Raw genomic sequence first — 27,510 nt, 5'->3', positions numbered from 1 at the left:
CTTGGCCATAGCTGTGATTGAGTTCAGCTCCAAGGAATGCAGCGCCTTGTCACCTTTCCTGAGACTTGAGATTAAATATTTGCTGCTCTAAGTTCTTGCACTGACCATGAAGCTGTTCTGCTTCATGGAAGAGATCAGAATTCTCATCTCCGACCTTATTGATTATTGCTTGCAATTTATTGATTTGTATCTGATACTGATTAAGCGCTTCAACCTTTTTGTCCTTTTCTTCCGTTATTGAAATATTTCCTGTTCCATAGCATGGAATTCTTTATCTTTCACCCTGTCATCTTCCCTAAGGGCTTGTAGTTGCAAAATAGCAACATCTTTATTTTGTCTTATTTCATCTAAAATTGCTTTTAAGTTGGTTAATTCTTGCTCACTCTCATTAAAGTGTTTCTCTCTCTGAGCCAAATGAATAGCCAGATCACTGAATTTGGCTTGCATTTCCTTGTCTAGCTCCCTCTGCTTTAATTCTGCGTTTAACTGTTGCACCTGATCACATTCATTGTCCAAACTGCATTGTAATTTGCTGATAACTTCACTGTCATTCCCTTGCATCTTTATGGACCTGTGTAGCAGGAACCACAGTTTTGCGCATAGTGTGATGATGCAGTTTTTCTCATATGTGCATTCTGATGCTTGGAATAGTCTAAAGAGGTGCACCTGCACAATGCTTACTTCATCAAAAATACTTTCAAATGACTCCCGTTCTACCTCTGTGGTAATTCTGTCTTCCATATTGTCACATTTTCTGAGGACCAAACTGCATGGGTATAAAACTTTGCCTCAAGATACTTTGACAATTCAGAAAACCTGTATCTGGGACATGGCGGCACTATTGCCAATGACACTATATTGCGAGTCAAATGAGCACACAGTACTGCACTACATGACAGCACTAATTCAATTAATGAGTGCACAATATGGTTATGCTTTAGAATGTACGGCCATGCCTAGTAATTGTTTTAAAGTTTCCTGGCCAATGCACCAAATCTGTTAGATATATTTTGGGGTTATATCTATTACTTTGTGGTCGTTTTTTGTTATGGTGGTATTTGGTGGTATTTTTATGGTCCTTGGCAATATATTGTGGTAAACTTGTTGGGGTATATTATATAGTGGTGAGACTGATTTCAGAATACTGCCTGATAAAAAATTTTACCAGGGTCACTAGCAACAAACAAATACTGCACTTAATACACTTTGAATAGATGGCTCAAGCCCTCCTGTGGTATCTCATGTACAATGCCACATTATGCCCTTTTGGCTGAGTTCCAACAAATGTAAAGCATCCAATTGAAATACAACACATTCATTTAGCCTCTATAAATAGAACAATTCACTGAGGATACTTTGCTTTGGGATATTTCTTACAGCACGTCTGCATCTCTCTATGCATGTCAAATCAAAGGTACTGAATGCAAAATAAATATGAGACTAAATTACTTTTTTTTAATTTGTTCTTTATCATGAAATAGAATTATGCAAGTTACACAGAGTGATGCTTATGCCCACATTGTACCTCACAGTGCAAGTATGTTTTTTTTTTCTTTTGCAATGGCATTCAGTGCTCTATCTGTGCAAAGCTCTGCCAATTGACCTTGGCTTCGTAAAACTTGGCAAGAAAAATACACTTTAAAAAAAACAGCAAGACATTGAGAAATATGCACACAGAATGACATGTACATTTAAATTTGAATCTCTAATGCAGCACCTAAAATGAACTGAATGATTTAATTTGTGCTACATAGTATCATTCACATCACCAGCACCTCAATTAACCTCATATTTACCTAAATCTTTTGGCGATATTCTCTACTCAACTTGGCAATGAAATCTTCCCCAGCCTTTCTGCCTGCCTCGCACAGGGTCAATTCAGATACGGATTCTCAAGACTGCAGTTTTTCTAAGGATCGTCGACCCAGGAGAGACAGCTTCAACTTTAGTCAGCTTGCAAGAACTGAACTCTGTCTGCCCAGCACCAGCCCTCTGCTCCTTCATAAGTCAGTGCCCGGAAAGGAATGCCTCTCTACTCTGCCTCAAAACCCTTTTTTATGAAACCCCTTGTCAATCTAGAAAAACACCTACCCTTGACCAGACCTACACACATCATGCGATTTTTCCCATGTGCCTTCCTTATTGTGCTCACTGCATCGCTGAAGAGAGCACTTTTTCATTTTCGCTTGCTCTTCCTGCTCCAAAACAAAGCCATGCTTTTAGCAGAACGATCTTCACATTTTTCAGCTACTACACAGCGCAGATCCAGCCTGCACGTTTAAAGTCAATGGGTTGGAGGTAAGGGCACCGATGGCGGTAATCCCTTACCTCCGTATTCCGAGTTCCCTTTGCGGGTCCCTCTTTACCTCCTGCTTTTAGCAGGAGTAAATTACGGGACCCGCAAAGTGACCTTGGAGTAAATTACGGCACCGTAATTTACGGTGCCGTAATTACCTCCTTCCCCATTCCCATTGAGCCCTATAGGGGCAGAAATGGGGATGGGGAAGGGCTATGGTGAATGGGGAATTACCGGTCCATCCAACCTTGGAATGGACCGGAAATTACTCCATTCACCATGCCGGTATTCCATGGAGTAAATAGCTCCATGGTTGCCAACCATGGAGCTATTTACTCCATGGTGTAGTCCTAACTCGGAATGAGGGCCAATTTTTCTTTCCCATTTTCAGAGCATTATGCCTTTTCATCAGTCTGCATCCAGCTTATTTCATGAGCTAATTTGCACTAAATGTTATTATGGGAATCTATTATATGTTAAATGGGTTGTATTAATTAGTATGTTAGATTTAGTTAGTATTATATTTAGTGCAGTACCGTTCATTGAAATAGCATCCTGAAGCAAAGTGCGATTTCAAGCATGTGCTCTGTGCATTGTCATCTATTTAACTCTGCCTGAGACTCACACTCTTGAGTCCAGCAATTAGTTGCACACCCTTAGCCCTAGATAAAGGTCAAACCCTTGCATCCTATCCTACAACTATGCAGATGACAGCCAGCTCATCTTCCAGAAGACTGCTAACAACGACCCTGACAATGCCCTCAATAAAAGCCTCACTGACATTAACACCTGGATGGCAAACAGCAATCATAAACTCAATCCAACCAAAATGGAAGTAATGATAATTCCACACAATGAAAACCTAGCACAGACATATCTCACATGGCCCCAAAGTATGGGAACTCAACCTGAATCCTCAACAGTGATAAAGAAAAACTGGGAATATGCATGGATAGTGGCCTTGCCTTGGAAACAAAAGCCAATGCAATAAAACAAATGTCTACCATCTCCGATTAATAAAAGAGATACTACCTTCAATTTCTCTCACCGAACCCTCGCTCTCAATTCCTTGGTATTATCAAGAATAGGCTTTGCAAATTGTATCTACCTGGGAAAGAATGAACACTTCACCATAAAACTACAATGCATCCAAAACACAGTGGAAAGACTACTCCTGAGACTAAATTGAAGAGATCACACAGCCCAAGCCCTGAGAAGTCTACATTGGCTGCCAGTCAAGAAACAAATCAACAAGCCACCTGCACGGCACAGAGATCACTACACAGACAAGGAGACACATTCCTCCAAGCAAAAACCACCAGATAACAAACCCAGAAGAACCTTAAGATCTAGCTTTGACCTTCAAATAGAAGCAACACACTATGAGGAAGCTAATCCCAGAGGTACTGCCTTCTCCATTCGCATAGCCAAACTTTGGAACTCAATTCCTAAGGAAATCAGAATGACGGAAGACAAGCTACTGTTCCAGAAATGTCTACAATTTCGTTATTCAACTTGCAGTATAAAAACAGATGAACAACAACTACACAGGGATCATTCGTATGGGGGGACCACTACAACCCTGTACAATGCCCAAACAACACTCATAAAGGCATTGAACCTTTAGCACTGAGGGAATGAACTTCAAAGATCCCAAAAATGTAGTGCTTTGTGCCGCTTGGTCCGATGTGTCAAGAAATACACACCCACCTTCCTAACGGATCCAGAGAACCCAGGACACCCAATAACTCCTTACCCCAATATGCCCTCCAGTCAATCCCCCCTCCAGCAACTTCTTGCAATTCCCTAGACAATAATCTCTACTGTATCAACCACGCCTTTCTTTTTAGCCTTGTCCCACCAATCTTACTGCACACAAACGCAAAGAGTAATTCCTTACAAAAGTAAACAAAGGCATAAGATGCACAATACCCAGAGATTACCCAAAACCTACTAATTGTTTCCTCTTCTTTACCACCCTTGCTCACCACACACTAACCACACATGCCCAGGTGGCTAGAGCACCAACCTTCCAAAACAACCAGACTGCACATTACTCTCAAACCAACTCACAAATCCCTATAGCCTCTAACACCTAACAGCACAAACACAGCACACAGCCATCCGGAAACAATAAGTATCCAGTGTACAAATCGAAGCACACTCAGAAAGCACAGAGATGCACAGACCCCAATTACTCCTGGTTCAACACACATCAACAGCTGAGCACAACACCTGTCTGTTTTTATTGGTGGTGGATTTCATTAATGACTTCTGATCATTGAGGCCAATGTGTAGGAAATGTGGGATTAATGATTTAGGATTACATTAATACACTTTACCTTATCGAGTACAGTTTCAGGTAATATAGGTGGATATTCTTAGAGATTTGATGAAAGAATGGTCATAGAGACTGAGAAAAGGATGCACAACATTTGATAATGATCAATGTGTTGGATTTATAGGACAGGTGGAATTTGTATTGCGGATAATGTACAGAAATAAAAGTTTCCATAATTTTCACCTGATTCCGAGTCAGATGAAAACATCATCTCTGGCTTCTGCCCTTCTCCAGGCCCAATGCTGCACGGGTGAGAAGTGCTACTAACTGAGGGAACTGTGCCTCCCTTATCCTAGGCAGGTACAGCAGAGCATAAAGACAATTTAAGCAGAAGATGGCAAAAGCAGTCAAACTAATGCTGTAATAGTAAGAAGCACATGCATTAGATACAAAGCACATATACACCCCACATGTAGAACACGTACAAAAGGTAATACATGCTTTTATACATGAAGAATATTAACATAGCATCCACTAGACATGAAGAACTCTAACATAACTAATCTGTAAGCTAAAGGCAACATGAAAGACACACAAATACAGCTCACTGACATAGAAACACAAGTATAATTGGGCAGCCATCTTCTCCAAAATGGAAGCTGCAGCATATTTTTAATAAACGAAGGCCTCAAGATTTCTAGAGAACTCACAATGCTAAATCCCCAGAAATACAGACCCATGCAGAGCTCAGACAGAAGCTGATAATTGGTGCCATGGCTAAAGGAAAATAAAAGAGGACTTTCACGCTGAGGTGAAGGAACAAGTAAATCCCAACACTCAAGCAGTTTACTCCCAGATTAATTAAAGTTTATAAAAAGCATAATTGACCTTTGTTAGCCAGGTGCAGACAAGCTATAAGCAAAAAGACTCCATGAAGAATAACTCAAGAGTGTCTCTAGTGGCAACAAGAAACCTGGAATGCACATTAAGATTAGCTAAAATCCCAATACATAAGAGGTACATATCCGAATACAGTGCCAACGCACTTGATCCATAATTGGAAAACATTGTCTGTTCATTAGGAGAAAACACAGAAAGGACACCAGCCGTAATCCCTACATGTACACGTAGACAGGAAATGCCATCCAAGGCAAAGTATCAAGAAATTGCCCTGGCTAATGGCCTAGGACTAAGGGATGGTAACTTCTTTAATTGAACAAAGGGCAGGCCATGTGCATCTTCCCCTACTAGACGTCTGATAATGTGATGTGACAACATTGATGATGCAACTTTGTAACACAGCTAGCGTGCAATCATTTTAAATACGAGATTGGCAAGATGTGTATGTGTCTATGCTCTCGCTGCTTTACATGATTCATAATAAAGCTGGCTTTTGCCTTGCACTTTGTCTACTTTGTCTTTGAGTCCAGTTTGAATTGACTCCAGGTCATTTGAGTTATCTGGGACTTTTTTGGGCCGTATTAACATTTGTTTAAATATGATGGAGAACCTGTCAGTGACTGCATTTAGTGTTAAGAGCCGAACTGGTTTGATTAGATTTATGGGTTAACATGGGAGCTACTGAATAACAATAGGGTTTAGGTAATATGAGGCAGGTTATATATGATCACATTAGATATTAAAATATGGGATATAGTGTTAACATTATCATGGGTTTAAAAGATCATATAGATGAAAGAGTGGTCTTTAGTTTTGTCAATTGATGGGACAAAATGGAAGTGTAGGAGGATTAGAGAAGTAGTATCATCCTCTTTCTATGTCCATAAATGGAACTATAAAATGTATAGCCAAGATGACATTCAGGAGGAACATAATTCCAAAGGTTTGTGCTAATAACGGCACGCATTGGCTCATGCAAGAGGAGGAAGTGTAGATAGAATGTAACATAGTGATAACACGATGGTGATAATTGGACCATAGATTAAATTCTAGGCACTATGCAACACACAATGAGATGCCGGAATCAAAAGAAATAAAAGTAGCATGGATGTATTATTAACATCATGTTGGAGGTAAACTCTAGGGAATTGGAGTTACAATGGTATTAGCATCACTGTTTTATTCGATTATTGTGATGAGACGCCTGCTAATTGGGGTGACATTTTTGTAGATGTTTGTATATGGAAGTTAAAATGCAGGTGAAAGAATGGAATAAGACTGTTGAATTAATATGTTAGGAGAGGACATTTTGGCAATCACTATATGTATAAGTGGATAGTGATAACGGAATATGGCCTTAGGTATTATCAGGGGTATTTATGATTGCACCTATACAGGAAAAGGTCTTTCAAGGTGCAAAAAGACAAAAAAGGGGGGAGTGGGGGAAGAAAAACAATAACAATTCTACTAGCCCTTGTGTCATTCGGATCATGCAAGTGCAGCAACAAAAAGTGCCAGGAGAGAGGGGGAGAAGTGCTGGTCAGGGTGGAAAAAGGACCTGTGGCTTAGGCGAGTGCTATGGGGAGGTCAGGTGGACAAGTGCCAGGGGAATGGAGGGAGTGCAGGGAAAGAAGGTCCACATGCTAAGTGCAAGGGATGGGCCTGGAAGGGCTCAAGTGGTGCAGGCCCAGCCAGGCTAGTGCAGGTGGAGAGAGCCCGGAAGGGCAAGTGCTGGTTAGGTGGTGGTCTGGGAGACCAAGTGCAGGGGAAGACTGGTCGAGGAGGGCCTGGTGCCCTGTAAGTATCAGAAGGAACCAGGCAGCCAGTCAAAAAGAGGCAAAGGGGGACATTACCTGATGAGGGGGAGAGGGAAGGAGGAAGAGAAAAGGAGGGTCTTGAGAAACTTCTGGAACTTAAGGAGATCCAGCTCAGGTCTGAGAGGGAGATGGAGGCCATTCCAGTGGGAGGCACCTCTGGAGGAGAGAGATCCACCACCCCACTCTCTGTTTGGAAAATTGTCTGATCTGCAGAGAGTTGAAGCTGGAAGAACAAAAGACTCTCGTAGGGAGGTACTTAGGGAGAGAGAGTTGGAGGTAGTAGGGTCACAGGCACCATAAAGTCTTCTGGATGATGCAGAGGGTTTTGAGCTTAATCCTCAAAGCAATCGGGTGCCAGTGGAGAGATTTTAGGGCTGGAGAGATGCAGCCCCTGGGCTTGATGCCAAGGATAATTCTTGCAGTCCTATTCTGGATTATTTGAAGGGGGCGAAGGGAGGAATTAGGCAGATTGAGGAAGAAGCTACACACAAACGTGATTGGGAAAAGAATGCCTACATACACACCAAATCTACGGCAATGTGATAAAAAAAAAAAAATGAAGCCGCTCTCGCTTTTAGCCTTGTCAGTGATACACGGACGCTCAGAACAGAAGGATATCCTGGCCCTGACCTGAACTGCAAAGGTAGGATGACATAGTAACAGAATAGTTAAACCATAGGGTTCTGTAGACTGAATACACACAAATTACCTAATGGACTATGCAATATGCACATAGTAATAATTAACTTGTAAAAAACCAGGGACAGGGAAGATACATAACTATCTAGTTTCCCTATACGTGTAAAACACCAAAGTGACACACAATACAAATTGTACCCCCAAGCAAAAGAGGATACCAACCGTGTTCAGTACATGCATGAAGTCTTCATATATAAAAATAGATCCTTAATCACACTTCTGTTTGGTTATGTCGCACAAAATAGGAGCAGGTACCATGCAAGAGATTTACCCCCAGAGGTAAAACAAACCAGACAAGCATACACTCTACGTAAATCCTGAGATTTGGAAATACAGGTAATCAATTGCAACTAATTGTACTGAATACACTACAGGACTAACAGCCCGGGTACTAAAACAATATTGTCACATTTGACCTTTTTACCTTATATGATATTATTGAGGACAAACCTGAGTCACTGACATAGCAAAGGACAGACTCTATATCCTATATACATTCTAATACTGCCAGTTTCTTAGCAAGAAGAGGAAAACAACTACACGTAGGTAAAAACCAGCATGACTGGCTTGTCTTGAATGAAGAACAAATTAATATATAGTCCCCTGACATATTATAACCTCTTTTCTCTAGGGCATTAATTGGGTCACCATTGGACCATAACTTGACCAAAGGGAGCAACCGTTGGGCTCCACCCTGTTTTTGTTCAACGATGGAGACCACGCACAAAGAGTCCGTTCTCCACTGATGAGCACACCCGCTAACTTGGGATCCAAATTCTCAACAGGTAAAATTAGAGTTTTGAGACCTAGAGACTAGATTTTGCAACAATGACGTCAAGTAAATACATGCATCAAGTGAAAGAACCCATTTACATCTTCTTCGTGTATTACCATACAGGGTCAGAAAATAGACACCCTGATGAAGGCGTCCTCAATAGACTACACGACTGCCGAAATGTGAAGATCCCAGGGAATCGTCAAACACTTGGTTCACTTAGTTTCCTGTCTTTATATAATCTTTTGACTACCAATTCCCACGTAGGCAAAGATGTCTTGTACCCCATGACCATGAAATACGATCCATAGAGACGTTACATGAAGAGGGTGAACTAGAAACTCTCTGAACTCTAGGATGCACTTTAGGCACTACGTTTGGTTTTGAAATTTTAAAACTGTTGTTTTCATACCATTTCAAGTATTAAATTGTCACATTTTTTGTAATTCTAATTAGAATGTGAATATGTAGACTCATTATTTACTTTAGATTACTAGAAAATGGAATCCAAATTTATATTAGCAATATCAATTAATTAGAATTGATAGAAACACTACACTTTATCTATGTTGTTGTTTGATTGTTCTGTCTTTAATGTTTTGTATTTCTCAATAATACCCAAAAGGTTACATTTTTTAAGAGTACAAATTAAACTATGTTGTTTGAGTACACTGTTGTGAGGAGCATCATTGATACAGAGGAGAGCACCTTCCACATGATATTTCTCCAATTTTGAATATTTTTAGACTAGAGGGTGGCGGGCAACTGGCACTCGCTTCATTGGTCGAATGACGGAGAAGGAGACTGACAGTGCGGGCGGGAGCTAAGCCGTGGGACCCCGGAGATCTATAATGAAGTACACATGGAAGCAATGTTGAAAGATTTATGTAAGGATTCTCATATTAGTTGTTTATTTGTGTTATTTGTCATTCTCTTTTTTTCTCTTTTTCTCTATTTTTATGGCAACAATTTAGGAATTTCGCTCTATGATTTGTTATGGGTTGATACTTAGGAATTTAGCAATGAATGTGAATACAGCCTCAATTCTGTGATAGGTGAATTTGGGGCTCAGAGACTCCATGCAGGCATTCTTATTTAAGGGATGGTGTTGTGAGGAGGTGGAACCTCATGTGGATAGAAGTGGGCATTGCTCTATAGCATGCATTTTGTATCAGTTGTTTGTGATTCCACCACACAAAGGCATTCACACAGTCTGTGTCAATGTTCTATCGATGATGTGACTACCATGTCAGTCATTGGATATTTATGACTGGAATGCGCAGAACCCTTTCAGTGAATATGCCCCCTGAAGGCCAATCTCATCCCACACATGAGCAAAGGCCCTTGAGATGCTGGCCAGCCTGTGTCAGTTACTTTGTATTCCTGAAGGAATGATGTGCTTAAGCAAAGACAGTCTTACTTCTATGCAGTGTTATCCTCAAAGTGTGTTCTGGAGCCAGTGCTCACACGTGAAACAGCTGTCTGGCATCTGATCATAGGTATGTCTGCAGTGCTATTCCAGAATTATTTGATAGGACAATATGGAGTAGTGCTGATCATGTGCAGAGTCATCTGATGTGCAAGGCCAGTCTGCACTAAGTCTGACCATACATGTGGAGGGTAGGTGTGTTTTGCCCTCCTGGAACACTGGGTAAATGGAGGAGTGTAGTAAATGTGCTTGCAAGCACAAAGGCATTGATTTTGATGAACCAGTATAAGCATCACCTATCAATGGGCATGGTTTAGGGTGAGAAACAATGGGCACCACCTTCAGCAGTGCCAAGCCCAAAAGGTATAATATGGGGTTGGGGGGTGGGGGGGGTGTGAATGATCATCAGTGAGAGATAATGAATGTCTGTGATGAGTATGTGTCGGCTATTCTCTCGGTCAACCATGGCACTGTTTCTGTGGGCTCTCAGCTGGTGAGGCATCTAGTTCCACGTCCCTCAGTTCTGCATGTTCTACAGTCTGGGAGCCATTGGACCTTTGTGGCACTGCTGCTTCTGTCTAGGGGGGCAGATTTCACTGTGGGCTGGGGAGGAGGAGAAATTGTGTCATGGATTGAAGAGGTTAACTGAACATCTCATTAAGTAGTCCAAATGGTGATCCAGAACACACACACACTTCTTCCATGGGCTCTGAACAGTAATATCCAGCCACCGCTGTTGGAGCAGAAGCACAGCCACCCAGTCTGTTGCAGCAGTGCCCGACTTATCCTCAGTCCTGGGTGTTAGCTGGGATGCAGTATGCACTGTGGTGGTGTGGTAGGGTGTGTCTCACGTTGCATAGTTTGGTGCTGTGGGCTCTGCGTGGAGATGGGTGGTGGAGATTGCTGTGTGATGTCAGTTGACAAACCAGAACTAGCATCAACCTCCCATGTTACTGGTCATGGTGGATGCATTCCTCTAGGGCCTGGAAACAGATGTCCTCTGCCTGCAACTGGAGATGTTGCTGTGTCTCAAGATGTGTGGGGGGTAAGAGGGGCGCAGAGGGAGTCTTAAGCAGCAACAATGACTTTGGGTATGTGGCCTACAACATCACCCCCCTCTCCCTCCCACTGGATCAGTGGAATGACGTTTCCAATCTCGTTGCTTCGTTGTTGACACCCTTGCTGCCTAATGGGGGTCCTGGAATTCCCCTGGCAAGTCAGGGTTTCGCTGGGTGAAGTCTGGCGAGTATTCTATTGATCAATAGGATTTTCAATCTTAGTGACAGTAAAAATTGCGTGAGAAAGGGCATGTCAATAGCACTGTGAGGCTGTGTCACAAATATCCACTCATATGATTCCACCATGATGCTCTGCGTCAGGTGTCACAGATGACTTCAAAAATCCACAGACAAAGATAGTGTAGTTGCTAAGATTTATTAAGATTTGAACAGTATTCCCAGGGAAGTTGCGATGGGCCAGGACTGAGGGATATCCTAGAACTTTTTCCATCTCAATGTGGTCTCCCTCCACCCTAGTTCTGTCACCCTTACGCCCCACAATGTTCCCAAGATTTAGGTTAATGGAAGGGAACCCCTTCCATCTAAAATAGTCTATTTCTAAGGGTGGGCCTAAAGGTTGTATCCTTTTTTTTATCTGTCTTCCTCTTGGCCTTTTGTAAAGGGACCTGGCTCTATTTGATGTTACTACTTCTGTACCCAGAATTTTTGTCCTCTCTTTTCCAGTCTGACTCCTCTCCATTCTCTCTCTCTTGCTCTATCTCTCTATCACTCTCTCGCCACACCACTGCTCTCTGTCACCTTCCTCTGCTCCCTGCACCTACTCTACTAATCCTCCTGCTAGCTTCATTCTTCTCCCCTGCATTGACCTTACTGGTCTCCCTCTCTTCTTCTATCTCCCTCCCTCTACCTTCCTCACCTCTCTTCCTCTCATTTCTTAAAATTCTCTCCACTTACTCAATTCTACTCTCTCCCTCAGTCTCCTGGTCTCCTCCCAATATCTCTGGCTCAACCTGTTGCTCTCCTCTCTCCTTCTACGCCCACTCTCCCCCTACTCTCCACACTACCTCCTCTCTGCCACCTGCCCCTTCACTTTCTCTCACTTGGATATCCCCACTCACCCATCTAACGACCCCTGCTCTCTCCTTGTTACCTCTCTCTCTCTCACTCTCTCTCCCTCTCTCTTTCTCTCTCTCTCTCGCTCTCTCTCTCTCTCTCTCTGTATCAGTCACATTCTCACACTCATTCTAATCTCTATTATTTCAATTGGTATCACTATCTAATACACAATAGCTTACCTGCAGTCTCTCGCACTACCGCCACAGCCTTCCCAACACACCAGTCCACCACAGCCTAATATGTTGGCCGACCAACTCCACTCCTGACCTCACCCAGACACATTTTACCCACCTTCTGTCTGGCTGGACTTGCAAAGCCCAGCCTATCCTGCAGTACTGCTCCCCCTGATTCCCATTGCTTCCTTAGGTCACCTGCTCCATGTAGCCAATCAATCTTTTTTTTCTTCAGCGGGCTTGGTTTTCAGGTCATAGGCTTCAAAACCCCCAGCCCCTATCTGGCCTCTGACTTATTGGGGTCATTATGACCCTGCCGGTAGGGGGCTAACGGGGCCGGTAGAGCTGCTGGCCCTGTTAACCCCCTACCGCCTCATTACGAGATCTCCTTACGGGACACGCGAAAGATGCCTGGTTCTACCAAGCCTCCTTAGTGGGTCCCGTGAGCAGACCAGGATGCAAACAACGGGCCCGTCATTAATAGGCCCGTTGTTTGCATTCTCCCCATTCCCATTGAGCTTTATGGGGGCTCAAATGGAAATGGGGATGTACATGATCTGGGTTCCTGGAATGGGGAAATACCGGGCCCTCCAAGGTTGGAATGGCCCGGTATTTCCCCATTCCATGAACCCGGACCCGGTACCCAGAATGTGGGTAGCCATGCCGCAAATATCGGCATGGCTACCTCCAAGGTCGTAATGACCTCCGTTCTCTGTTGTCTCTGAGCAAAACAGTTTTTTTTCACTGCTCGGTTTCACCACATCAGGTAACAGTGTCTTTGTCGTTCAGCATTTGTTTTCTTAAGCCCTAACGCGTTGGGGTTCACAAACTGATGTGTCACAAATTGGTAACAGCAAGTGTTGCAGAGCAACCTGGTTGGTCTTTTTGCTCTGGTCTGGGTTTTCACTGCGACGATCGGGAGACCTCTGGTTCATGTAGTTTTGGAAAGAAAATAAGCAACACCTTGCCAGGACCGAGGCTAACAGGAATAGCAGATGGGTTAGTGGCACCAATAGTTCTACACATCAGGCACTCTGGGAAATCTCAACTTCTGCACCCCACCTCTAGGGTAGGATCTGCTCTAGCAATGCACAGGAATCCCGCCTACGCCAGGATGTAAAGGGTTCATGCTGCCCTCTAACAGGGTCATCTCACACACTTCAAACCTTTCGCCAAAGCCACCTCTTCCTTATTTTCTGTTTCTACATGGCGCGTCCTTGATCGATAATCCACCACAATGGCTTGGTTACTCTCCTCCAGAAGTTAAATTGTAAAAGAACAGGATTGTGAGGCCAGAAACGGTGTTTGTATCCTTGGATTCGTATCTTTGTTGCTAGCCATCCGTACTTGTGGGGCGTGACCGGTTACTAGTCTGAACTGGCACCTTGTGCCATAGTATCTGAGGCTAGGTACACCCACTTAACTGCCAATCATTCTCATTGGGGTACATCACCTTTGATCACACGAATCTCCAGGCATGCCTACACCAAGCCTTTCAAAGAATTACACATTTCAGAAAGCACGGATCTGACCATGGTAAAGGTTGATACAAATCCACTCTGTCTCACTGAAACAGCCGTGCGGCATGCCTAAAGGGTCAGTCTGGTCACTGTGGTTATGTGATGCCTATCTGAAACCTGTGTTCTCCCTGATTGATATATCCAACCACCTCTTTCCTCCTTAGACCAGTGATTCCCAACTGATGATCAGCCTCAGTGGGGCCGGTGTTAACCAGTCCAGTTCAATGGACTGCATCAAAAGGATCAAAACATGATGATCGGCAGTCGCCTCTATATTAGCAGGCACCAAACAGAGGGACTACTCTGCGGAACCAATCAAGGTTCAATGCTTGCCCTACGAGCCCACATCAACAAAGTCAGCAACCATTCATTCAGCTGACAAATCCAGTCACTCACTAGTAAATGCCACATTTACCTCAGCTCACAAATCCAGTCACTCACTAGTAAATGCTACATTTACCTCAGCTCACAAATCCAGTCACTCACTAGTAAATGCTACATTTACCTCAGCTCACAAATCCAGTCACTCACTAGTAAATGCTACATTTACCTCAGCTCACAAATCCAGTCACTCACTAGTAAATGCCACATTTACCTCAATGCCCTGAAGAATATTCTTACCGTCCTCGACCTAAACCATCAGGTAGGTGGAAATTCTGAGTTCTATCCAAAATCAACGTTTGCAGCACCACAAATGTCGGGATCTCCAAGAGAGAGAGAGAGATCCAAAATGTGCACCTCACCTGATATACCGGCACCTGTCAGGTCCTTGGCTTGTAGAAATATGAGTCCGCATCCAAAGTGCCTCAAGACTTTGAGCATCACTCACAGCGCTTTCTGTCACTCAGGCCCATGATACCTCAGCGACAGGATGAGCCGTGGCACCCCCATTGAGGATTGCCGTCTAACACTGCAAACAGACTCAACCAACCGTTTGATTGGTGGAAAAGAAGCGTAGGAAAGACATTAGTTGTCAACGGCCCTGTACTGTGGAGTGGCCTACTGCTTGATCTCACACCTGAACATGATACTTCTGACTCGGGAGCATTCAGTACATTAATGCACAGGGAAGCTTTCTCAGCTTGAGCACCCAATGTCACATGTTGGTCTGCTGATACTTTTGTTACCTGAAAATCTGCAAGGCAATTAAACTATCTGCTGTTAAATACAACTCTTTTACCTGCAGTTTTTGTTTACTTGACTTTCTTCCCATGCTTCATTTTTCCTTTACTTCGAATCTGCTTTTCCTTTTGGCATGCGGGATTGACTCTCTATGCATGTGATCTGCTGTCCCTTTATGCCAGTCCCCTCGCAAGAACTGTATTTATAGGTTTCACTAGCATTATCCACTCAGAGTGCTCAATGTAGGGGGAAGGGCTGAGTCAGGACACCCAGAGTTTTGAACGTGTGCCGCACAGGAGGGTCCCGTTGTAGGTGAGCTAACCTTTTGGCCCCAGTGCGTTATAACACTCCAAATAACTAATTATGTGAAGCTGAAGGAATATTAATTCATCCTTAAGAGGAAAAAACACCCAGTTTTCAGGTGAGTAGCCACCCAACACCAGAATAATTCCCTGCCAATGGCATCATGAACTCCTCTGAAGAGAGTCTGGACCCTGGCCCAGACATCGCAAGCACGCCCAGGATGAGTTACAATAGCCATGTTTGTTTTGCATGGTGTGATTAGGGTGATGGGGATGGTGACATGTCCCTGGAGTCATTCAGATTCCTGCACATCCTATTTTAAGGCCCTGGTAGACTGCATTGCCTGCCAGCGTCTTCACCGTCTTGGGTTTCGCCCTGCTCCGCTTCCCATTGTGATCCTGTGCTAACAGCAGGTGCGGCCCAGTTCGAGTTTGTCCCAGTCATCAGATTGTATTCTTGCGGCATGGGACAGCTGGCTCTTGAAAGGCATTGACCATTAGGGACTTTCTCTTTTGCTCTCCTTTAAGCATTTGTGTCATATTTGCCACTGTGATTTAAATTTAAGCAGAAGTGAGTTAATTTCCAGTTCTTGACTAATGGCACCTTTAGTTTGGCAGTGGTGGTTAATTCTCTATGAGGTAATCCTACATGCAGTCAATTATAATTGTTCTTTTATAACGTGCTTAATACTAGCAAGGGGTTTCTTGGCGCAGGATCGGGATTCAAACCTCTGTTGCGTTGTCTTGCTTCCAAGACAAACTCGTTGCTCCTGAGTTATGAGATTCCACAATCCGAAGTAACAAAAGGGTACTCACGACTCAGGATCATGCTGGCCCAGCCTGATGCCGCATTCCTACCATGGAAGTAATGATACATGAGATTGGTGGTGTCATCAAATGCTGCTCCCAAGTAAGTCTGCTGAGTTAATGAACCCGCCCACCTCAGCCAGGACAAAGTTTCATTTTTATAAAGCATAAATAAAGCGCATGATCCATACTTTAACTGCATTAATCAAGAGGGAATTACAATTAAAAAAATATGTACTGATTATTTATCAAGCAGCTGTTAAGAAAACTTTGTTCAGATATTTACCACAAAGAGATCGCACAACAGCCACTCCATAGTGTTCTGGGAAACTGGCGGGGGGGGGGGGGGGTCGCAGGGGGAGCACTAAACTCAGTGGGAAAACAAGGGAGCGAGTGCAATGCTCTCTTGAGATCTCCCTGGGCTTCCATCAAGGCCGCGTTCTTCTGATGTCCATACATTGAGCACCATGAAGCTGGTGTATGAAGACACCTATTAAACATTTAGAATCGAGGATGATCTAAAACGGTGACACCATCCCTGCTGTCAGTATTCAGACGGGCCAGAACAGAAGCAAGGATAGCTGCAGTGAACAGAGTGATCATCGTGTATCAAAGGGTATATATAGGTTGGGACCTCCGGATGCCAACAAAGCCCCGGCTCTCTAGGCGATGCCGCTGGTTGATATTGAGGACACTTCACATTGAAAGATGGCCACACATGTGTTTATTATACATTTCATAATAAATAACATATTGTATATGAGAGCAACATTTTCACATATGGCTATATTTCTCACATGAAACAGTCAACACATGTTAAAACTATGTTGATTCCAAAATCTCTCCACGATATGCCCGAAAAAGCTTTGTGGAGTGCTACCTGTTACTTTGCCGATAGGACAAGTTATGGGCGTCATGCCTTCACTATTCAATCTCTGTCCACAAGGCACAAGGGTGCACTGGTCTAAGCCACATACGAGTTCATGTGCACATTAGAGCCAGGGTATTGGTGGATTCAGATGCAGGAATACTCTACTTTCCACCTAAGTGAGCAGCCACGAGTGTGGATGTTTTAACCTCATCACTGATGCTCTCCTTTACCCTTTTGTATTGAAGCTACTTAAGGAGATTTAATATAAGGCTTCAATACAGCAACCGGCAATGTATTAACAGCAGGTTTCAGCGAATATACATTTACTACTATACCATATATAGAGTACTTGAAACATGACTTGCGGATTAGGGTAGGCCGACCTCCCTCCAGGGGCACTGATTGAGGCCATAGAATGTCATCATTAACCTGAATTAATAGATTTTCCTGCTGCGATCCCTCCTATGTGACCAATGTTGGTTAGAGAAATGATGAAGTTGCTTGAAGGGATGGTTCTTCCCTATTTCATAAATGTCAACCACTCCAAACTGACCATTGCTCATTTGCTTTTATTTTACAACCCAGTGGGCGGTTGATGTAAAGACTTATTGTTGTCACAAGCAGGGCAATAGTTAATATACTTATGGTATGATATGATATGTTATTCATAATGCGCTTAATACCCAGAGGTTTCTAAGCACAGAGCCAGGGATCGAACCTGTGTTGCTCTGCGTCTTCTTGCTTCCAACGCGAGCACGTTGCCCCTGAGCTATCCTGCTGAGACTTGCAAAAATCTATTAGCAACAATCAGCTTGGAGCTAAAATCAAGTGTTATTGTTGTAGGTTTTTATTGGTGGCAATAAAAAAAGCCAAGAGACAATTTACTAACTATGCAAAAAGCAGAGTAAGTTACACCATTTGACGTTTCCACTAAGTGGGGTATAATTTACACAAAATTAGAGAATTCACTGAGTCAAACACTCAAGCCAGCAGGAGCTTACACCAGGCATGAATTCCTGTGCAAGCCATATCTGATTCACTGAAAAAACACTTAGACCTCAGAACCACTGTCCCAACAGCCACACCATAGGGACAGACTCCACACATTGACTTGCAAAAAATAAATCACTCCCACACTACAAACATATCCCAATCCAACACAACAAAACACTTTTGCTGAACACCTGTACAGGCATACCACACATCCAACTTAGTAACACAACACATGACGCACTAAAAGACAGCTCGGATCACGCCTGCGCCATCATTTTGCAGGTGTAAGTTACAAAGCAGGAGAAACGTCATACAAGCCCCAGAAAGAATGTAATCGCAACCAAGTTACATATGAGGCCTAAGACCCTGTTTATGGCATGCAACGCAACTGGCCAGACCCAAAAATCATCAGATTCTCCCACAGGCACACCTTCGTGTCTGTGAGCTTTTGTCCTGTCACGCCTACTATTTTAGACGCGCACTCGCCAACACACTCCTAAAAGCTAGGAAACACCCCACCGCACTCACATTCTGAGGAGGGTTGGTCCACCAGTGAAGCCAGATCTAACTCCATAAATTAAACAACTGCCAAATCACTCTAACACGGCAGATACAGATCAAGGTAAATGGGCCAAACAAGTTTGAAAATTAAATAATGATGCAATCGTGCAGTAATGGCAACCACAACGACTTGTGTACCTTTCAACAGTTTCTGTGCTGGAGACATTCACCCGGGAGAGCCGGGCATGCTTGCAAGCATGTCTGATAAATCATGGATGGGGATATGACAATGTGGGATCTAGGGAGGACAGTGGGATGGACAGGCTGGCCCTGAGGTTTCCAAATAGCATATTCCATGTTACACTCAGACACTCCTAATACATCAGTCCATGAAACTACATCAAATTGCCACCAGTTATAATATATCAGACTTTCTGCATGTTGCCTTATTCTCTGCACGCATCTTAATTGTTCTTCGATTCTTCCTTGTCTTTATCTTTCTGTGGCTTTCGGCAGTGTAGATCACTCCTCTCTTTTATCAACACTCTCATCTTTGTGTTTCTCCTGCAATGTGTTGTCCGCTTATTGTCTCTTACCTTGCCTACTTCTCATTCTAAGTTCTTCGACTGGCACTCGTTCAGCTCAACTCTCTCTGCAATACGGCCTCCCTCCCACAGCCCAGTTCTCTGAATCTCTTAATACCACCCCTTTAATATAAATCTGGCTTCTCATTCCATTCTTATGCAGATGATTCATAAATCTTTCTATCATGCTCTCAACTCTTTGCTAATTTTCATTCTTCTCTTTCTAACTGCCTGCTAGATATTCAACAATGGATGTGCTCACGTTACTTGCACTTAAACCCCTTGAAAACAGCAGCTATTTGCTTTCAATCTTCCTCCATTTCACCCTCTCCCCATCCCTTCTTTTTCTTTTTCTCCACCTCAACTCACTTTTTCGGACACCGCACACAACCCTCGAGTGATTTCTTACTCCTTTCTCGCCTTTTCTGCTCACATCTCTAACATTTTTTAAAGCTGCCATTACCAACTGTTCAAGATTTTCCAAATCACACCTGTTCTTTCTATCTCTGTCATGCCGCCAGCGTCTAGTCGCCGGTGGGGGCTATGGAACGCCTGGCGTTGGCGGCGCCATTAGGTCATCCATTGTTTTTCCCTGTCCATTTCCAGGTTTACCGCTCTAGTCTTTTTCTGTTTTTTCCGGCTTCACTATTTAAGCACCGCCCACTTCCGGGTTCGGTGCGTTGCAACTTTGTTTCTTCCCGAGTTGCTGGCTCCGTGTGTTTTTTCCTTCGTGCTATTTTTTGCTACCCTTTGGTCTCCAGTCGGCGTCCCTTCGCCGTTCGCTTTCTCCTTTCCTTTCCCTTCCATGGCGCTCCGCCGCCATTCTGGTTTTCTCTTTGCTTCTTGCCCTCTCTTACTCCTTCATCCTTCAAGCCGGGATTCTTCCAAGGACCTGCCTCGCCTTCTCAAGATTCTCGCTCCAGTCATCCTGTTTCTTACATCGGATCTGCTGAATTACTTCACATCACTCTCCGAAACTACAGGACCGTGACTTTGTTTCTCCGAGGGTTTTTTTGAGCATCCGCTTTTTTCCCTCATTACCCGGTCCCTGCGGGAAGGAAGCCTCTTGCTTCGCTGCTTGGCAGGGAATCAGGGTGGCTTCTCACCGCGGACGGCCATACCTCTTCTCTAAGAAAAAGAAGATTGGGAAAAAGGTTTACCGCCGCAACACTTCTCCAGAAGACTCAGGTGAGGAGGAAGTCAAGGAGGTAGTTAATATCATTGATAGGCCTTCCAAGGTTCCGGAGGTTGACAATCTCTGCCACGACAATTCTTGTCTCTGCTCTTGTGTAGTCTTGTCTCTTTTATTGTTCTTCCCTCTTGATTGGCCTGCCAGCATAGTGTCTTGACCCTCTCTGCTCTATCTACAACCAGGGTGTCCAGTCATTATCTCGAAAACAAAATGTCGAATTACAATAATGTCGAAACAATAATGTCGAAAACAAAAATGTCGAATTGTTTTTTTTTTTAATTTACATGTTTTTTTGGGGTTCCGGTGGTAAAAAAAAGGGGTAAAACATAAAAAAAAATTAAAAAAGGGGGGTTGGGGGGGAACCCCCCCATTTCGGATAAAAATCAACAAAAAAAAAAAAATTCGACATTTTTGTTTTCGACTTTATTTTTTCGACATTATGACTTTCGACATATTTGTATTCGAGATTATGACTATAAACCTACAACCACTTATCATTCTTTGTCATTCTGTCTCTTCCCTCCCCTTCTTCAATCTCTTCTGCTCTGCACTCTCAATCCAGGCTTTCCTTCGAATCTCGGTTTATCTATCCTTTTTTTCTGCCTCTCCTTCTACCCCCCTTGTTCCCTTCGATGTCACTCACACTTTCTCCTTACTTTATTCCAACTAAAATATGCTCAATCTCGACTCCGTTCCTTTACACTCCTTGCTCCCAAAGACTTGAACTTTCTCTTTCTCTCTCTAGTCACTTCTCATCCTCCCATCCCTTATTTCACTCCCACTTAAAATCGTATCCCATTTCCTCTCCAGCTTATGTAACAAATGATTTTACTGTCACCATCAATTACTATTGTACTGCTGCTATGCTAATATAAAGTGCTTAGGCATGAATGCTTTATAAATGAAGAAATTAAACTAAACTGATTCCTCACCATTTTATGGATAGCAATGATCTTAAAGCTTATTTGTGTGCAGTCGTTGTAGGCATTGTAACGTTTAGGCCTGCCCAGACTCTATAAACATCTACAGTGTATGGCACATCTTGTAAATTCTGACATGGAATTTCATCTTAGATGACTGTGTATGTCATAAAATGCAAGTAAAATATTTGGGAATTATAGCACCAAAATACTCAGTCCATTCTCATTGAACTTTCTCCAATTCTGAATGAAATTGAGGAGCTTCTTGTTAAAAACACCCAAATGCCAGTTACTATCGTGAGAAGAACCAATTACATGGAAATTATAATTCTCCCAAAATGATCATATACATTGTTACGTTATCTTATTCGATTTTTACAAAGATTATTCATTATTTTCTTAATAGCTAAGTGCAATCTTATTTTTCACAGCATGCTGCCTTGGTACCAATGGCCGGGACAAATCCACTCTTGAGTGAATAGCATGATTACAAATATGTCCAAACGATCATCCAGCGGGTGCATACATTTCTGTGTGATCAAGAAACAGAATATCTGAACAAAAGATTAGAAAAATTGAGGAAAGATCAAGTTTTCAACATCTGTTGGAGACTGAGAATACTTGTTTGCAACGTCTTCCAAATGAAGTTTTAGGAAATACACCAGCCTACATTGTTGGTTGTATTATACACCGGTGCAGCACACGGAATGATAGAAAGTACCATAATTGGCATGCCTATCTGCGACTCCCGGAGGCATATAGGACACACGCAATTACCACATGTTTACAACTTAGACCATTCTGGACAGAAGTCTTTGGGTATACCTAGGAAATACTCCTAAAGGAAAGGCATGAAAGATAATGAAGATGGCAACCAATAATAACTTTTTAATTTCAGACCGGTGGTGGTATATGCTATTTACTATTCATTTGCTCAGCCAGATGGATTATAGATAAAAAACAGAGTTAATAAGAAACCGAATGACTGGTTTGAAGTGGCAAAAGATGTGATTTAATGTGCAAGGAAATCATAGGGAACATAACAATTCACATACTGAAGTATGACAGCATATGCATAGTTTCTTGTACAGCCCTAGGCACAGTAGATGTTCAACTTCATTCTCAGTGACCCGCTATAGCTAATTAATTTGGCTGAAACGTGTTAAGCACCCAGGAGGGACATTTTGTTCTGACTTGAGTGTCGTGTAGACCGATGAGACCTCCGTCCCCAAGTGACGCACAGGGGAACAAAATAGAAACCCGCTGTGCGACCCTTGAGGCCACAGGTGAGAGATGTCTTCCCAGATCCACGGAGCCTCTGGAACACCGATGCTGCTGTCAAGAAGGAATGAGGTTAAGCACCAGGCAATCACAATACAGGCAGGTAAACAAAATAATCTAAAGAGTCTTACCTATCTGGTGTAAGGGAAACCCAGGTAACCTAGTAGGGAGGTTCGAGGCTCAACAAGATACAGCGGTCCCTGGAGTGGTAGAACCGCAGGTAAGCGTGGATCCAGGTAGGCCACCTGTAGGATAGGGCTTGACTCGGGCGTAGAAGTACTGCAAGATACTCAGGGATGATCCAAAGACAAGTCGATGTGCAGTCCAAAAATCTGGCAACAGGTAAACAGTTCCAGGCAAAGGTACAAAGGGGTGTCCAAGAGAGTCCAAGATAGAGTTCCGTGGTCGAGGTAGCAAGGAGCAAGTAATAACGCCAAACAGGGTCCGAAGCCAGCTGAGAAGCAATGATCGTCCTGCCTCTCAGCTCTTTATACTGTGTGTCCCTGGGTCATGTGACGTCTCTGGGCCATGTGACGTCCACCAAGATCACGTGAGGAACGCCACACTGTATCACGTGACCGACGTGATGACGTAACGCCGTCCCTTCTGCGATACATCCTCCAAGGCAGTTGCCAGTGCAGAAAAGGCTGTAAACGAGCCCGTACACCAAAGAAGGTACGGTGTCTTCGGTTCTGTGGGTTCACCGAATCCCTTGAGCCTCGAAGCTGGGGTGGAGATGTTTGGGGAATGTGAGCAGTGTTCTGATGTGGGGAGGCCTGATGTGCTGATGATCGCCTAACATAGCCCCTCCCCAACGGCCCACGACCCCGTGGGCAGGATGGATGGTCTAAATGGAAATGGGCCACCAAGCGAGGGGCGTTCAGGTCAGAGGTGGAAACCCATGAACGTTCCTCCGGGCCGTAACCCTTCCAATCTACCAGATACTGGATCCCCCCCCTAAACCACCTGGAGCCCAAAATGGCCGACACCTCAAAAACATCAGGAGAGGTCAAGGACACCGGCGCAACAGGGGTACGAAGACGGACAGAGTCGGGACACGGCTTGAGGAGGGAGACATGAAACACAGGATGGATGCGCCAAGAGCTGGGAAGCACTAGACGGAAAGCCACCGGATTAACAACCTTCGATATCACATAAGGACCGACAAAGCGAGGTAGCAACTTCCGACAACCCTCTAGGCGAAGATGACGGGAAGACAACCAGACCCTGGAACCCACCACCAGAGGGGGAGCAGCCCGACGTTTGCCATCCACACGGGCCTTCATAGCAGCCTTAGCTTCAGTGAGATGAACCACGGTACTAGCGTGTAAGGCAGAAAGATCCCTAAGACATGTCGTGGCCGCAGGGTTCGCAGAATCAGAAGCATCAGGGACCGGCAAGACCTTGGGATGTTGGCCATAGAGGGCGTAAAAAGGAGAATAACCAGTGGCTGAATGAGCCGCATTGTTATATGCGAACTCCGCAAGCCGTAAAGCGGCCAACCAAGAGGTCTGATGTTGCAATATAAGGCAACGAAGATATTGTTCCATAGATTGATTCGTCCTTTCGGTCTGTCCATCGGTTTCAGGATGATAGGCCGAAGAATACCGGGTATCAATGCCCAATAGCTTCGTCAGGGATCTCCAAAACCGAGAGGTGAACTGTGACCCTCGATCAGATATGATGACCGAAGGAAGGCCGAATAGCATGAACACATGTTCAAAAAACAAATCCGCTAATACAGGAGCCGAAGGGATACCTTTGCAGGGAACAAAACGGGCCATTTTAGTGAACGTGTCCACCACCACCCAGATGGAGTCGAAGCCCTTCGATTTGGGGAGATCGGTAACAAAATCCATCGTCAACGTATGCCAGGGCCTGGGAGGTACCGGAAGCGGAAGCAACAACCCTATTGGTCGACCCCTTTGATGTTTAGCCTGAGCACATACTGCGCATGACCTAACATAGCATTCTACATCGCGCTTCATAGAAGGCCACCAACACCAACGCTTGAGAAGATCTAAAGTGCGCTCCTGTCCGGGGTGAGCGTTAAAGGGAGCGTCATGAGACCACTCAAGGGCCAGATTACGTGTGTCAGGTGTGGGAAGGAACAGGCGTTCATGTACGAACGGTAACCCATCAGAAAACACTGGGTCCCATTCTCGCAACTGGTCAGAATGATCGCTAGTCCAGGATCGAACCGAGTCTATCAGTGACAATGAGGGAGTACAGAGACAAATCACATGACTCTTTCCGAGAACAGTGTCGGGAAATGTAGGCAATTGAACCCCCCCCGGGGAACGCGACAAGGCATCCGCCTTCCCATGTGCCGTTCCAGGACGGTGCATAATACGGAAGTCAAAAGAGGAAAAGAAGAGATGCCATCGGACCTGTCTGCTATTAATGCATTTCAGAGAGGCCAAATCCTGTAGATTCCGATGATCGGAGTATACTGTGATAGGATATTTAGCCCCCAGAAGATGATGACGCCAAACACGGAAAGCGTCCATGACAGCCAAGAGTTCTTTTTCCGTAACGGTATAATGAGACTCAGTACTGGAAAACTTACGGGAGTGGTATGCCACTGGATGTAATTTGCCTGTATTAGGACATGTTTGTGACAATACCGCCCCGAGGGCAAAGGAAGAGGCATCTGCCTCGACTATGAACGGGAGGTCAGGATTGGGATGTTGGAGTACCGGTGCGGTAGTAAAGGCGGTTTTCAAAGTCTCACAGGCCTCCTGCTGTTCTCTCTGCCACTGATATGGTACCCGAGGACTAGTCAGGGCCGTGAGTGGGGCTACAATCGTGGAAAAAGAAGAAATGAAACGCCTATAAAAGTTGGCGAATCCTAAAAAGGCCTGCAAGGACTTGAGTGTTTGAGGTACTGGCCAATCCAAGACTGCTTTGACCTTAGACTCGTTCATGGATAACGCCCCAGGGGTGATGTGGAAACCCAAAAACTCAACAGAGGTCTTATGGAACTGACATTTCTCAGGTTTGGCAAATAAGGAATGTTTGCTCAAACGAGTTAATACTTCTCGGACGTGTTTTACATGGTCATCCAGATCACGAGAGAAGATCAGGATGTCGTCCAAATACACAACCATGTACACATCCAGAATATCCCTGAAAATGTCATTCATGAATCGTTGGAACGTGGCCGGGGCGTTACATAAGCCAAAAGGCATGACAAGATATTCGTACAAGCCGTAACGAGTACAGAAAGCAGTTTTCCACTCGTCTCCCTCGCGAACGCGTACCAAATTGTATGCGCCGCGTAGATCAAGTTTGGTAAAGATGGAAGCATGTGTTAAATAATCTAAGAGTGGAGTGATTAACGGGATGGGATATCTATCCTTCTTGGTGATCGCGTTAAGACGCCGATAATCCACACAAGGACGCAAATCCCCCTCCTTCTTGGGTACAAAGAAGATAGGACTTGCCGCTGGTGAAGTGGAGGGGCGGATGTGTCCTAAACGCAGGGCGTTCTGTACATATTCTTTTAACACCAGTTCCTCCGAAGGAGACAAAGAGTAGATCCTGCCCGAAGGAACAGTGGAATCAGGAAGCAATTCGATTGGGCAGTCATAAGTTCTATGTGGAGGAAGTACCTCAGACGAGCCTCGATCGAAAACCGATTCGAAAGCCCGATATTCTGGTGGAATCCCAGACACCAACCCCCCAACAGTATGGGACTGTATGACTTCTGGATCGTCAACTGTCAGTGTGAGTTGTGCTAAGGCTCCCAAGACCCGAGAGGGTGTGTCAGGGGCTTGATGGATCGGGAGACAATAATTCTGACAAATGTCGGACTCAAAGAGTACAGTGCCTGCTTGCCAATTGATCAGTGGGTTATGTTCACGTAACCAGGGAATCCCTAGTATGATGCCGAATTGAGGTGCGGTGATCAAATCAAAACATAAGGTTTCTGTGTGTATGTCTTGTATGTTCAACAAAAGGGGTGCAGTTTGATGTCTAACAGGACCAGAAACCAATGCGGAGCCGTCTACGGCTTGAACATGTTCCGGTCGTGTCTTTGCCACTAAGGGTAGATTGAGGGAATGGGCCAAATCAATATCTATGTAATTACCAGTGGCACCGGAATCAATAACGATATTGACTGCATGTAGAAGGCCAGTAGAGGGACATAGAGTAGCCTTTACGGAGATGGGTTGAACATGAGCAAAGGCAAGAGGGGTTCCCGGAGAAGAAGATGGGAAACTCGACCTGGTCTCCGGTTCTAAGGTCGAGCCATCCGAAAAACCTGACTCTTCTTGGGACGTCGAGGACACTCTTTCACGAAATGTCCAGTGGTGCCACAGTAAAAGCACGCATTATCTACCCTTCTACGTTCCCTCTCAGATGTTGTAATAGGACTGCGTACCCCTCCCACTTGCATAGGTTCTTCAGTACCGGAAGCGGGAGTATTAACAAGAGTGGGAGAGGATGGGGCCCCCAATTCAGCTCTACGCTCCGATCGGCGTGCATCTACCTGCAGGACGAGATCAACCAATTCCTGATACTGAGTAGGCATAGAAGGGATCACTGCTAAAGCGTCTTTCATGGTGTTACTCAACCCCCTATAAAAGACCACCGCCCGCTTGTTTTCTGGCCATGATGTTTCCGCAACTAGCTGATTGAACCGGGTGATGTAATCTATCAGAGTTCCTTTGCCCTGATTCAATTCCAACAACTCCAAATCCCTAGACTGTGCCTTGTGTCGAGTATCGAATACTCGGGACATTTCTAGGACCAACAAATCGAAGTCATAAAGAACTGGGCTATTGTTTTCTAACAGGGGATTAGCCCAAGCGGCAGCTGTTCCAGCTAAATGGGAAAGGGCGAAGGCGGCCTTAGCAGTGGACGTGGGAAAGGCCAACGGCCTGCATAAGAAATGTAACTTGCACTG

The sequence above is a fragment of the Ambystoma mexicanum genome, chromosome 4q (genome assembly GCF_040938575.1).
Source record: "Ambystoma mexicanum isolate Mex_15411 chromosome 4q, UKY_AmexF1_1, whole genome shotgun sequence".
NCBI lineage: Eukaryota > Metazoa > Chordata > Amphibia > Caudata > Ambystomatidae > Ambystoma > Ambystoma mexicanum.
Note: the sequence above shows the minus strand (reverse complement) of the source record.